Source organism: Hyla sarda, chromosome 2 (genome assembly GCF_029499605.1).
Source record: "Hyla sarda isolate aHylSar1 chromosome 2, aHylSar1.hap1, whole genome shotgun sequence".
Lineage (NCBI taxonomy): Eukaryota > Metazoa > Chordata > Amphibia > Anura > Hylidae > Hyla > Hyla sarda.
Window position 1 is genome coordinate 191,857,480 of NC_079190.1, and position 15,184 is coordinate 191,872,663.

The 15,184-nt window shown below is 42.0% G+C and overlaps 1 protein-coding gene across 1 annotated transcript in view; it reads right to left on the bottom strand.

Moving 5' to 3' along the window:
* The window catches only part of LOC130355635 (ranBP2-like and GRIP domain-containing protein 4), a gene marked incomplete in the record, with an annotated part of 147,391 nt that overhangs the window by 16,806 nt on the left and 115,401 nt on the right, over positions 1-15,184 (bottom strand).

A 15,184-nucleotide genomic window follows, 5' to 3' on the forward strand; every position in this document is an offset into this window, starting at 1 on the left:
GGTTCAAACAGCAGAATTTGTGGGTAATGTCCACATGGAAAACACATGCGGACATTCCACACATTTGCCCTATCTGGCTGGCACTAGGACTGCTAGGAAATATGCAGTCTCCTATATTGCAATGCATTCTTTCTGAGGACACAGGAATCTGAAATTCCATGGCAGAAACATCTGGCGCAAATTCTGCCTTGTGAACAGTGCAGCAGAATCCCATTGAAATCAATGGGACTCTGCTGCAGCGGAATGTCCGAGCGGAATATTCAGGGCGGATATTCCATACAAATTCCGCCATGTGAACATACCCTCTGGATGATTTAAAGGGGTATTCCAGGAAAAAACTTTTTTATATATATTAACTGGCTTCAGAAAGTTAAACAGATTTGTAAATTACTTCTATTAAAAAATCTTAATCCTTTCAGTACTTATGAGCTTCTGAAGTTAAGATTGTTCTTTTCTGTCTAAATCCTCTCTGATGACACCCGTCTCGGGAAACGTCCAGTTTAGAAGAGGTTTGCTATGGGGATTTGCTTCTAAACTGGGCGGTTCCCGAGACAGGTGTCATCAGAGAGGATTTAGACAGAAAAGAACAACCTTAAATTCAGAAGCTCATAAGTACTGAAAGGATTAAGATTTTTTTAATAGAAGTAATTTACAAATCTGTTTAATTTTCTGGAGCCAGTTGATAAATAAAAAAAAGTTTTTTCCTGGAATACCCCTTTAACCTCTGGCCAGAAAGAGGTCACAGCTTTCCCAGAGGTATTCATGCTGTGAGCCTTCTGACATCTACCACAATTAAATTATCCCCTCGCTTCATTTTACTAGGAGGCGAATTCATGCATGTTCTAAACTAGTGTTTCCCAAACTGGGTCCTCAAGCACCCCCAACAGGTCATGTATTCAGGATTTCCTTAGTCTTTCACAGGGGATATAATTCTGGTCAGTGCATCAGGCATCACCACAGTTATATCACCTGTGAAAGACTAAGGAAATCCTGAAAACATCACCCGTTGGGGGAACTTGAGGACCGTGCTTGGGAAACACTGTTCGAAACAGATCACATAAAAACAGCAATATTTTATAGGACAAAAATCAATAATGCTGCTTGGTGCGACACCCATAAGTGCTCAGATGTCATTCCTCGTTGCTGCAAAGCCCACTTGAAACCTGCACAAGCGTCATGTGATCACTTGACGACACATCCTTAATAATACAATTCAATGTGGATAAAACAAGTGAAAGTGGCTGTTATTCAAGCAGGGTAGAGTTGGATGAAATAGTCAGGCCACGCCTGGGCTCTTGTGGGTATAAGGACTGCCCTCTGGGCACTTAAGGCTAACTTACAAACTAAGAAACTAATCTTGACACAAACATAAAAAGATCATCAAAAAGGTTTACAGGGGTACTCCAGTGGAAAACAATTGTCATATCAACTGGCTCCAGAAAGTTAAACAGATTTGCAAATTACTTCTGTTAAAACATCTTAATCCTTCCAGTACTTATCTGCTGTATGCTCCAGAGGAAGTGAAATTGTTATTTTCTGTCTGACTACAGTGCTCTCTGCTGACACTGTCCGTGTAAGGAACTGTCCAGAGCAGGAACAAATCCCCATAGCAAAAACCTGATGCTCCGGACAGTTCATGACACGGACAGAGGTGTCAGCAGAGAGCACTGTGGTCAGACTGAAAAGAACTACACAACTTCCACTGGAACATACAGCAGCTGATAAGTACTGGAAGTATTAAGATTTTTTAATAGAAGTCATTTACAAATCTTTATAACTTTCTGGCACCAGTTGATAAGAAAAAAAAAAAAAAATTCACACCAGAGTACCCCCTCTAAACATTAAACCTGGCATTAAGCCCTTTTTAGCTAGGGGCTTCTTTATATATTTTAATTTCTACTCACAGATAAGGGGTTTTCTGGGGTTCAGACGATAGTTTAAAAGTAGACTTTGCCCGCCGCCCCCCCCCCCCTCCTCTAGGCTGTTCTTTCCACTGTATTCCTCTGACTACTGTACATCAAGTCCCGACTGCCCCCAACCTTCACATTGTGCTCCCTCACTACTAAGCCTCTCACATTAAATCCTAGTTACAGTGCCTCCCATCCGTTTGGCGGATTAACAGCTCATCCTATGGCTGGTAGCACTGAAACGGAGCAAGCTAAGCAATATTCATCATTTGGACAGTAAGTTCTAAGTGATTATGTGGGAACTAGTAAAAAGGTTTAAATCACTATTGTGAGGATATTTACTATATGCTGCATTCTTTCTTTAGGAATCATGTTCTAAACACTGGAATGTGCATTTAATATCAATGACATCAGTATATAACAGAAAATAATCATAATAATGACATTTTTTGCCATATTCGTAAAGGCCCTAGGATACAAATTACATGCGTCTGCAAAAGTGTGTGTGTGTTTTGTTTTTTTTTAACCTTAAAAGATGTGGAAAACAGTGCCATTGGATGCAGCATGGAATAGCATTGGAACACTAACCTCAAATACAAATTAGATCAGTGCTACAAACGGGCAGAATAGACTGTACTCGGATCCCATCCACATTACCTTGAATGACATCCAGGGTAGGTGTCAACCAAGGTCTTCTGTGGACCATCATTTGTTTAACTGGTGAGGGTCCCAGCAGTCAGACCCCCGCTCCTGTACTAGTAGCAAGGAATACCCCCTTATTTATTTTTTTTTTTTAAATGCCTTCACACTTGAGCCAAATCCAGAAATGGATTCAAAAGGGAATTTGGCATATGAAAGGGCTTCTACTTCCTGCTAAATCCACTTCTCTTCTGGTTTTGGCTCAAAAACCCAAACAAGTCTTAAAAAGGAAAACTAAAAGCAGGTTTACTCGCACTAAACATGATACACAGGGTTATAATGGTGGTGAAATGGATTACAATGAGGCATCACTTACTTGGATCTGCATTCTGGTTAAGTTGTATAAGCCGACATTGCCAAATGGAAATGGTTTGCTTTACACAATGGAGGTGGGACCCAGCATACCCAGTTTTTCTGCCTCTGTCCCCTCTGCTCTGACATGCCTGCCCACCTTGTGCTCACATGGGTGAAGGAAGTTCTATGAATATTTATGAGGTGGGTGGGAATATGGGAGCAGAGAGGACAGAGTCCAGGAAAATGGGTATGCTAGGTACAGCCTTCACTGCGCAAAGCTTAGCTTAAACAATAGATATCTTTGGAACCGGACCATGAATCTCATTGTATTCCAGTTACCTGGACTATAACACTGTGTATTGGGTTTAGTGCCGGTGAACCCACTGTCAGTTCTTGGTAGTGAACAATACCCATATACCTCGTTTTCTAACAGCCATTAAGGCATGGGGCATAGCATTTTTTTTCATTCTGACTGGTAGAAACTAGTGCTCAGCACCATACTGTAAGATACTATGGACCAGGAATTAAAGGGTACCTCTCATCAAAAAAACTTTTGATATATTATAGATTAATGTATGCAGAATAACTTTACAACTGCATGTTATTAAAAAATATGCTTCATTCTATTTAATTTTCCACTTTGAAGAAATGACCACTAGGGGTCTCCCTACCAGTCCTGGCAGCAAGCATTTCAGACTCATGCTGGAGTCCTAAACACTACGAGCTGCCAGTCTGCTTTGTTCACAAAGGAGAACACTCAGAGCTGACAGCCTGCTTTGTTCACAGCCTGTTTGGCTGTGAACAAAGCAGGCTGGCAGCTCTGAGTGTTTAGGACTCCAGCATGAGTCAGAAATGCTTGCTGACAGGACTGATCGGGAAAAATACAATATAAAGAAGCATATTTTTCATTAACATGCTATTGGAAAGTTATTCAACATTCATTAATCTAAAATATATCAAAAGTTTATTTGATGAGAGGTACCCTTTAAGGAAAAGGTAAAAAAGTAAGACAGCAGAGCAAGAAGCTCAGCAAAACACATACAGCAGGCAGACAACAGCAGAGCAGGAAACTCCGGCAGAATACAGAAAGAGGACAATAGGTAAGGGAAATAAATCTTTATTCACAGGTATGCAGGGACTGTTCCATCATACTTTTGACATTCACAAGAAAACTATGTATAAAAAAACAAAAAAGTAATCCAAGACCTTACAGACAGATTAGCTAAACAACTGTGCTTGTTTTGGTACATCTGTCAACACGAAAATGTATTAGACATAATAGCTGAAGAAAAAAGCTAAAGGAGAGAAAAAGTAATAGTTAGATAACAGCTAAAAACATTAGATACAAAATATGTGCCATGTTACATAACACAAGCCAAATTACTAAAGTGGTACTCCGGGATAGAAAAAATATAAGCCCTATCGTAAGGACATTGTCAGAACGCGGGAGTCCGACTGATCCCATAGAGATGCATGGAGGGGATGTGGTGGTCGACACTCCTTATTCAGCAGGAGAGCTGGGGCGCCGTGCAGGAGATCGCAGGGGGTCCATAGGATAGGGGATACATTTTTCTATCCCAGAGTACTCTATTAATAAAACTGCATCCCTTTAATATAGCGCCTAGTCTTCACTGTTCCTGCAGTTTCATTCACTAGACCCACCAGCAGCACTTATTTTGCAATGTGATCTGTAGTTTTTTTTTGTGGTATAATTTCGGAATGGATGGAACAGTTTTATAACTTATGTTACCCGAGCATATGTCTACTTTACATGTACCAATACAGTCTGCTTCTACAGACTTTTGTAAAAGAATCGGTCCTTCTAAGGCCAGGACTATACTATTAGCTACGACTGATTTTAAAATGGGCACTGTCAGTAAAACAAATTTTTGCTATTGCACTCCTCATGTAAAATAAAATAAAAAATCTTTCTAATATACTTTGTTTAAAAAAAAAAATAAAGTTTTCTATGTTTTGTGTTTAAAAAAAAGCTGCCACTAGGTGTCTCCCTACTTGTCCAGAGCACATTTTCCTCCATCTCTTGCACAGACTTTGGACTTCTGCTGGCCTGGCAGAAGTCCAAAATCAGGAAATGCTGACACACTAAACTGCTGTGGGCTGCGTGTAGCAGAATGAGGGAGGAAGTTCTTCCCTGTATGGCTTCAGATGATAAAGCCCTATCCCAGTCTGTGAACCTGACTGAAAAGAAAATACAGAGCATCATCAAGTTAGAAAACTAAAATAATAAAAATAAAGGCAGGGGTGGTTTTTCATGATGGGGCAGTGAACTGTGAGAATTACGAGAGGTACTGTAACTATTTAGTTACAGCTGTAGGGCAAAGCAATAGAGCAGTATGTAAGCACAATGCTAAGCATTGAAGTAAGAGGTGGAAAGCAGGCACTGGACTCTGGAGCAGTGGTAACGTGTTCTATGAAGTGACAGGTCTGATAATTCTAGGATTGGAGAATGTTTTTCTCAGGTGTTTGCCTAGAAGCCTTAAATCCAGTGATGAGTAACTTCGCTGCTTCAGCATTAAAAAACATTTTGGACCATTCTATGCTTCCAACTATGTGGAAACAGTGTGCGTAGACATTTTGTGTGCAGTAGGCACCAGCTGAGTTAGTAAACGCTGGGATCGCATGTACATGTGCCATCACCATGAATAAAGTAGCCAAACAGCAAGATCCACCTCCGTTCACCTACCGCATCACAGACCAGTGTGGAATACGCTGGAAGCAGTATTGAAGAAAAAAATAATCCAGCACAGTAGCTCGAATACAGGTATATTTATTTCAAAACAGCAACACACATGGACCAGGACAGCAGTGACGCGTTTCAATCGTCTCAGCGATCTTAATGGTACTGACAGTGTCTTTTTTGAATTGCTTATATAGGGAGGGAGTCCTCATCATAGGTGTAATCAATCCATATGGAAACGAACAGGACACTCCCCCACAGCATGCAAACTCCATTACATATATTCGTGCATTAAAAACTATTTGGTGTACTGTCATATATTCATGCAAGGCATCTTAGTGGCTTCACATTGATAAAACACTATTATAGTATATAAACATCAATAGAAAGAACACTATAAAAACATAATGAAATTACAAAAAGATAATACACGTGGATCAGGTACCAAAATGCTTGTATTATAAAATATATATGGATATAAATATGAATAAATCAAATATTCCAATAAATGCATGTACCATGATACATCAGGTAACACATTTCTTGTTACAAACAGGCCCATCAAGAGTTGAGGGAAAAGGGGGGACTTTCAACACATGATAAGCAAGAAATCTTCCACTTTTATGACCAATATTGGTAGCTCTAATATAACTTAATGTATTCAGAAGCTGGAAGTTATACAAAAAATTGGGCTACAGACGGCAACTAGGGTAAATTGGATCAAAGTGCTCAATAGTGTAATATGACATCCTGCCTTTTATTCAATCCTGTTGGATATCTACTATCGAGCCACATGAGCTAAAATACCTCCCTATCAAGGAGCTTCTGTTTGTGGTTACCCCCCCCCCCCCCCCCCCCTCTCTCACTGGGACTCCCACTCTCTCGATTCCCTGTAGAACAAGACTAGCATGGCTACTCTCGTGTTTCTCCACACAGTGTTGGCTAATCATGGAAACGTGTCGGGAATTGAAATGTACATTTGAAATATGTTCTCCGAGTCTCACTTTTAAGGGGCCAGTAGTACACCCTACATACGGGCCATTACAATCCTTTGACGTAACCAGATACACAACAAATTAGGGGTTGCAATTAATATACTGCTTAATACTATAAACATCTCCCCGTGAAGAGGAGCGAAATTCCTTTGATGTAAGCATAATATTGCAACAAATACATTTGTTGTGATCACATTTGAATGTACCAATGTAACTCAACCAAGTAGAGAGTCTACTTGTTTTAGACGGAAAAAAACGGAGAAACCTGTTGACTTATAGTAGTTGCTTTCCTAGATACACAACAGTAGCCCTCAGCAAACACTGACTTGGATCACCAACAATAATTGGCATATATGTGTGTATGATTGGTTGTTTGGCTGCACATTTTTGTTCTCTAGGGGACCTACTAGAGGGGGCAAAATCGGATCTGCGTTTGGACCTGGCCACATTTTTAGCCCGTTTTATATAGCCACATGTGGGGGGGGGGGGGGGGGTGATGGCACGAAGCTGCATGAAGAAGAGAGTTAATTGCACTTGGTTTCCAAAAAGTGCTGGTAATAATTCTCCCCGTTTCACAACACCCCAGTAGTCTTAAATCCAAAAAGGAAACCTTGTTAGATCCCGATGAAACTGTAAAACGTAAATTGGCCTCATTTGAGTTGAGGTACTTTGCAAAGACCTCTATGGCTGCTACATCGGACCCCCATATGAATAGTAGGTCGTCGATGTAGCGGACATACCATTGGATTTGGGGTGCAAAGGGGTTGTCAGGGGAAAAGAGTCCCCCTCTCCCACCAACACACAAATGTTGGCGAGAGAGGAGAAGAACTTAGCCCACATAGAAGCTCTGGAGGTCTGCAGGAAGAAATCGCCAAACATAAAAATTGTGTGTGAGTAAAAATTCCACCACCTCGACGATAAATTCCTGCAGACCACCGGAGTAGCCTAAATAGGTACTCAGGAACCAGGTCAGGACAACTGTGGTATAACTGAATACAAAGGTGTTACATCAGCAGTTACCCAGACCCAGCCCAGCTGCCAGAGACTACCATTTCAAAGATAGATAAGATGTGTCCCGTGTCCTTAACCCCTTAATGACACGTGCCGTAAATGTACGGCGCTGCATAGCGTCACTTTGCGCATAGAGCCGTACATTTAAGGCACGGCTGTGACAGGAGCGCAGGAGCTGTGCTTGTTTCATTCGCAATGGCGATCGCGCTGATGTCTGCCATTAAGCCCTCAAATGCCGTGATCAATACAGATCACAGCACCTGCGGCAGTGCGGCACTTAATATGGCAGATCAGATAAGCCAAGATGGCGGATGGAGGTCCCCTCACCTGCCTGCGTCCGTCTCCCGGGGTCTTCTGCTCGGATCTGCCTTCCAGCAGACCAGAGCAGAAGATCGCCAATAAAACTGATCAGTGCTATGCCCTATGCATTGCACTGAACAGTATTAGCAATCTAATGATTGCTATAACTAGTCCCCTATGGGGACAAAAAAAAAAAAAAAGTGTAAAATAAAATGTAAAAAAAAAAGTTTAAAAAAAGTGAAAAAAAACCCCCCTCCCCAATAAAGTTTTACATCACCCCTTTTCCCCATAATAAAAAAAATAAATAAATGATAAATCATAAAGATTTTGTATCGTCGCATGCGTAAATGTCAGAACTATAAAAATATATTGTTAAAGATATTGTTACGCAAACGGCGTAAAAGTAAACCCTTTCTGCTTTCGTCACATCAAAGGCAAACGTGATACTAAAATAAACTACAGATCATGGCGCAAAAATTGAGCCCTAACACATCCCTGAATACCGAAAAATAAAATTAGAGGTGGTCAAAATAAGGCAATTTTAATAGTACTGATTTTGTATAAAAAAAAAAAAGTTTGAGATTTTTTTTAACCCCTTAAGGACCTAGGGCGTACAGGTACACCCTGGCACTTAAGGACCAAGTCAAGTCAACACCAAGAATTCTGGTCCCCGACGCTCACCAGGCGGGGACCAGAGCGGGATGCCTGCTTAAACCATTCATTGTCGAGTGAAAGTTAATTTCCCCCGCTCTGCATGCCCCTAGAAGTCCGGGCAGATCGGGGCAAGATGGCGGCGACAGCTGCGGAGGCCGTTGATGCTGGGGGACCGGCGGCTGTTACCTGGTGACAAGTGGGGATCAGCGGCAGAAAGGAGGTGCAGGCAAATGGAGGCAGCAGTGAAGATCGCTGTATAGTGATCTTCACTGCTGCTTTTAGGAGTTTCAAAACTACAACTCCCAGAATGTCCAGACAGCCTTCGGCTGTCTGGGCATGCTGGGAGTTGAAGTTTTGCAACACCTGGAGGGCCACAGTTTGGACACCACTGTGTAGTGGTCTCTAGTCTAAGCCCTTCCAGGGAGGCAAACATCCAGCTGTTGCAAAACCCAGACAGTCCCGGCATGCTGGGAGTTGTAGTTCTGTAACATCTGGCTCTTCAGATGTTGCAGAACTACAACTCCCAGCATGCCTGGACAGCCTCAGCATGCTGGGAGTTATAGTTTTGCAACATCTCGAAGGACAGTTTGGAGACCACTATTCTGTGGTGTCCAAACTGTAGTCCTCCAGATGTTGCAAAACTTCAACTCCATGCATGCCTAGACTGTCCAGGCATGCTAAGAGTTGTAGTTCGGCAACATCTGGCCCTTCAGATGTTGGCAAACTACAACACCCAGCATGCCTGGAGTTGAAGTTTTGAAACATCTGGAGGGCTACAGTTTGGACACCGCTACACAGTGGTCTCCAAATTGTTCTCCTCCAGTTGTTACACAACTACAACTCCCAACATGCCCTTCGGCTGTCTGGGCATGCTGGTAGTTGTAGTTCTGCAACAGCTGCAGGCACACGGGTTGGGAAACACTGAGTTAAGTAACAAACTGTGTTTTGCAACCAGTGTGCCTCCAGCTGTTGCATAAATACAACCCCCAGCATGCACGGACAGCCAGAGGCTATGTGGGAGTTGTAGTAGTATGCCTCCAGCTGTTGCATAACTACAAGTCCCAGCATGCTGAGAGTTGTAGTTTTTGCAACAGCTGGAGGCACATTGGTTGCAAAAACACTAAGTTTGTTGTTACCTAACTCACTGTTTTGCAACCAGTCTGCCTCCAGCTGTTGCAAACTACAACTCCCAGCATGCACTGATAGACCGTACATGCTGAGAGTTGTAGTTTTGCAACAGCTGGAGGCACACTGGTTGCAAAACACTGAGTTAAGTAAAACGGTTTTGCAACCAGTGTGCCTCCAACTGTTGCATAACTACAACCCCCAGCATGCATGGACTGCCAAAGGGCATGCTGGGAGTTGCAGTTTTGCAACAGCTGGATGTTTGCCTCCCCCCCCCCCCCATATGTGAATGCAAGTTTTAGATGCAGCAAAATTTTCCGCTGCAGCTCAAACTCTCAGCGGGAAACTCGCTGTGAACCCGTGTGAATGTACCCTAAAAACACTACACTACACAAAATAAAATGGTAACACACTATATATACACACACCCATACATAGTTACATCGCACCCCCCAATAAAACAAAAAAAAAGTCTCATACGGCAGTGTTTTACAAACAGAGCCACTAGCTGTTGCAAAACTCCCAGTAAAGCCGGACAGCCATTGACCAGGGAAGTGGAATCCTATCGCCCGACACCCGGGACATACACTTCCGGGCGTCGGGCAGGTGACTATTTCTGGCCCTTAGCCCAGCTTCGGGCAAGCAGGGATGGACCTGACAAGCACGGTGGCGCTCAGCAGTCTGTATGGAGCGGGCTCCTGATTTCTGCCCGCTCCATACTCTGCAGCCCCCAGTTGTTCTCAGTAGCCGGGGGCTGCCGCTAATAGCCAGCAAGTTTAAAAGACACACATTAACCCCTTCCATGTTAAAAGTTCAAATCACCCCCTTTTCCTATATAAAAACATGTAAACATAATAAAAATAAACATATTTAATTTAGTATCACTGCGTGTGTAATTGTACAAACTATTAAAATATAACATTATGTATCCCATACGGTAAATGACGCAAACTTAAAAAAATTACCAAACCACAGAATTTTAATTTTTATAATATCCCAGAAAAATAAAAATAAAAAAGTTAAACAGAGATTAAAAAAAAAAAAATCAGATCAATACCAAGATGGGCTTAGATGGGCTTTTTCTCCTTTTACCCCTTATGAAAAGGTAAAGTTGGGGTCTACTCCAGCATGCTATTGTAAAAAAAAGAAAAATTTTTACACTAACATGCTGATGTTGCCTAATACTTTTCATTTTCACAAGAGGTAAAAGGAGAAAAAAATCACGGAAATATCACATATGTGGACGTAAAATGCTCTGCGGGCGCACAACAAGGCTCAGGAGTGAGAGCACCATGTACATTTGAGGTGATTTGCACAGGGGGTGGCTGTTCATAAAAAAAAAAAAATAAATAAATAAGGGGTATAGTGAGCCTTAACACCCCACAGGTGTTCGAAGACCATTAAAATTGAACGTGAAAATTAAAAAATTTTATTTTTTCACTAACATGCTGGTGTTATCCCAAATTTTTCATTTTCACAAGGGGTAATAGGAGAAATGGTTTTACAAATTTTGGGGGGCTTTTTTTTTCTATTTTCTCTTGTGAAAATGAAAAATTTGGGATAACACCATTTTCACGTTCAACTTTAATGAAAAGTCTTCGAACACCTGTGGGGGTGTTATGGCTATGTCGGGCCCTGTTCTGGCACCATGGGGGCTTTGGAAACGCACATGGCCTTCAATTCCAGACACATTGTCTCTACAAAAGCCCAATGGCGCTCCTCTTCTGAGCATTGTAGTGCACCCGCAGAGCACTTTACGTCCACACATGGGGTTTTTATATACTCAGGAGAAATGGTTTTACAAATTTTGGGGGGCTTTTTTTTCTGAGTATATAAAAACCCCATGTGTGGACGTACAGTGCTCTGCGGGCACACTACAATGCTCAGAAGAGGTGCGCTAATGGGCTTTTGGAGAGACAATGGCCCTCATTTACTATTCTAAACCCAACTTCTTTTGTCGGGTTTTTTTGTCGCATCTTTGTCTGCGCCATGTCGCAGACATCGTGCGCCAGTCTGCGACACGATGCAACATTTTTTCCCGACGGACCCGATGTGGATTCTTCCAAACCCAAAAAAGGGGCGTAACCCGACATTTCTGAGCTTTCCCACGTATTTATAAAGGTTTCCAACCCGAATTTGTTGAATTGTTGTGAATTTTTTCCCGACAGCTCAGAGGAGATGGAAACCAAAACCAACAAAACGCACGTGCAACAAACAAGATGCAACATAATAAATACCAGGGGAAAACAGCAGTCGGGTAAGAAAGCAAGATAGACTTACAACCCGATTTTCTAAGTAAATGAGGGCCTATGTGTCTGGAATTGAAGGCCATGTGCGTTTCCAAAGCCCCATGGTGCCAGAACAGTGCCCGCCCCCCCCCCCCCCCCCCCCCCACACGTGACCTCATTTTGGAAACTACACCCCTCATGTAATGCAACAAGGGGTGCAGTGAGCATTTACACCTCCACTGGTGTATGACAAATTTTTTGAACAGTGGTCCGTGAAAGTGAAAAATGTAATTTCTCATCTGCCCAGCCCACTGTTCCAAAGATCTGTCAAACGCCAGTGGGATGTAAATGCTGACTGCACCCCTTATTAGATTCCGTGAAGGGTGTAGTTTCCAAAATGGGGTCACATGTGGGGGGGGGGGGGGGGGGGTTCCACTGTGCTGGCACCACGGGGGGCTTTGTAAACGCACATGGTCCCCGACATCCATTCCAAACAAATTCTCTCTCCAAAAGCTCAATGGCACTCCTTCTCTTCTGAGCATTATAGTTCACCGCAGAGCACTTTACATCCACATATGGGGTATTTGCATTCTAAGAAATGGGGTTATAAATTTTGGGAGGCTTTTCTTTATCCTATTACCCCTTATGAAAATGAAAAATTTGGGGTAACAGAAGCATTTTTCATTTTCACGTCCAACTTTAGCGGAAACTTGTCAAACACCTGTGGGGTGTAAAGCTCACTGTACCCCTTGTTACATTCCTTGAGGGGGGGGGGGGGGGGGGGGGTTAACATTTTTCATGAAATTTTGGAATTTTTCACCAAGAAATGATGCAGTATTAACAAAAACTTTCCACTATGTTAAAGTAGAATATGTCACACACAAAAAAAAAAAAAAAAAACAATCTCAGGATCAAATTCATAAGTAAAAGCATCCCAGTTATTAATGCTTAAAGTGACAGTGATCAGATGTGCAAAAAAATGCCAAGGTCCTTAAAGCAAAACTGTCAGCTTGCTCCCCCCCGCACCAACCAGCGGTACTGGCTGGTATTGCAGGGGACGCTGATCAGTTTGATGCTTACCGTGCCCAAATCTGCCCCGCCGTTCAGTCCATATCTTCTATTATATGCTAATTAGGTGTTAACTTGCGCCGGTCGGGCTAACTGGCCCAGCTCATCAATAGCTGAGGGGAGGAATATTGATGAGCTGAGCGACGCTGCGGCAAAAAACATTGACATCAGAGTGGCAGTTAGCCCTGCCGTTGCAAGTTAGCACTTAATTAGCATATACCGAAAATAGAAGATTAAGGCCGAACGGCAGGGCGGATCCGGGCACGGTAAGCATCAAACTGATCAGCATCCCCCGCACTACCAGCCAGTACCGCTGGTTAGTTGCGGGGGGAGCAAGCTGACAGTTTTCCTTTAAGGTGAAAATGGGCTGGGTCCTTTAGGGGTTAAAAGCAGTACAATAATAGAAATGTATGTAACTATGGGTATCACTTTAATCGTATTAACCCAGAGAATAATGAAAACATTAAATTTTTACCGTAAAACTTACAGCATGAAAACAAAACCCCCCCAAATTGGCAAAATATTATGATCTTCGTTAAAATTTCCTTACGTAAAAAATATGGGTCTGGGAATGCAAATATAAGAGAGTTATGGATTATAGAAAGCCAGGAGGAAAAAAGAAAATGCAAAAATAAAATTGCCTGTGTCCTTATGGGGTTAATGTAGCCTGGCATGTCCTTTATCAGGGGCTATATAAGCAATTCAAAAGAGAGACTGTCAGTACAATTAGGATCGTTGAGACGATCGAAACGTGTCACTGCTGTCCTGGTCCATGTGTGTTGCTGTTTTGAAATAAATATACCTGCATACAAGCTACTGCGCTGGATTATCTTTGTCTTCATCACCATCAATAGGTTCATCTTTCGGTGGAGTCCGGAATTTGAACTTCCCACTACAAAAAATCTGCACGGTGAAAAACAAAGGGAGGCTGCTGCACTAAAATTTGTGGACAATCTCCACTCAGAAATTCTGTAGTGTGCATAGGGCCTTTGGGTTCCTTCCTTTTTCCCTTTCAGTATGACTGTTCCAAAGTACATAGCAAGGTTCATGATGGCACAGTTGGGGAAGTTTGTTTTGGAAGAACCTGACTAGCCTGCACAGAGCCCTGACCTCAACCCCTTCCAACACTTTGGATTTACTAGAACAGAAAGCGCAAAACCCTCTAGTTTAACATCAGAGTCTGTGTTCACATGTAGAATTTCTGCCGTGATTTTCTTGAATTGTGACATTTTATAAATGTGCAAATAATGGTAAAAACAAGCCATCTTTTACCACAATATCAGTCATTGGTGGCAAAAACAAAAACGTGTTAACACCGCCAATTGCTCTTCTGAATAAATGGGCAAAAATTCCTAGAGATCCACTCCAAAATCTTGTAGAAAGGATTTCCAGAAGAGAGGAAGCTCCTATAACTGCAAAGCAGGAGGCAACTCCATGTTCGTGCCTATGAATATAGAATGGGATCTCCAAAAAACTCCTGTAGGTGCAATGTGTAGATATCCTAATCCTTTTGCCCATATCTTGTACAACAGGTCTTGCATGCCATAATGTTTCACTAAGTCAGTAGCCTCTTTATGTTTCTGCTTTTTATACATATAAAAAAATAAAAAAAATATCTATACCACTAGACGACACTTTCATTTAACAGCACAACAAGCACCATTAATAAGGAATGTATATGTATTCCTATGGAACCATCTCTTCAATACAATAAATAACAATTCTGTTTAATTGAGGTAATCCCTTAGTCACAAGAATAGCAGCAGCTTACATGTGGAATGATATTCAGTGACAGTACAATAACATCTAAGAACGGGAAGGTGCCAAACTCTTTAACCGCAGAAATTATTTGCTATTTTGGCACTGTCCGGCTAGCAGGATTTCTAGACAATTGGTCATATTACTGTAATTTGACAGTATTGTAGCAATTGACACCAAGCAACTAAACATGTAATATGCTGGTATACATAAACCCATCAGCTAACCAACCATGCTTCAATGACGAATGATACATTCTATAAAACACACAGACACACACAATGCAACATCGCAGCAAAAGCACAACTATCACATTAATGTACCAAAGTAGAAAGCCTGTATATGAAACTGAGGTAGTCTTAGTGGCCAAAAAAGCAGCTAGAGGGGTATTCCCATCTGGAACATTTATGGCACATTTACAGGATAGTCCATAAATGATGCAGTATA